Raw genomic sequence first — 538 nt, 5'->3', positions numbered from 1 at the left:
AAAAGAAGAAAAATAAGAGGAGAAGAAGAAAGGAATAGAGGAGAAAGAAGAAATTCTATTTTTTCTTCTTTCTCTATTCCTTTCTTCTTCTCCTCTTTTTTTTCTTCTTCTTCTTCCTTCTTCCTTTTTCTCTTTTCTTCCTTTTCCTTAATTATTTTCCTTTCTCGAGGAAGAAGAAGAAAAAGAAAAGGAGAAGAAGATATAACCCCCTCTAGATAACTTTGACATGAGGGGCGGTCGATATATATATATACCCCCTCTCGACCGTGATAACTTATACAACTGCAGCACCCCCCTTGGCCCTCTCGCTCGACCAAAACTCTTGAGGACACCCAAACCCTAGAGAGAAAACGATGTTGTGGTCTCCTACCCCCTCCCGCCGCGCCCCTACCCGACAAATTAACTCTCTCGAGGCCACCCAAATTTATCAAGTTAAAAGAGCGTTATCGTCGAGGCCACCCCAAACCCTTGAAGCGTTGTGTCGAGGCCACTAACATGATTCCTTATTGTGATTAGCTAGCTAGTTCTACGTTTGCCA

This window comes from Triticum dicoccoides, chromosome 1B (assembly GCF_002162155.2).
Source record: "Triticum dicoccoides isolate Atlit2015 ecotype Zavitan chromosome 1B, WEW_v2.0, whole genome shotgun sequence".
Taxonomy (NCBI): Eukaryota; Viridiplantae; Streptophyta; class Magnoliopsida; order Poales; family Poaceae; genus Triticum; species Triticum dicoccoides.
Note: the sequence above shows the minus strand (reverse complement) of the source record.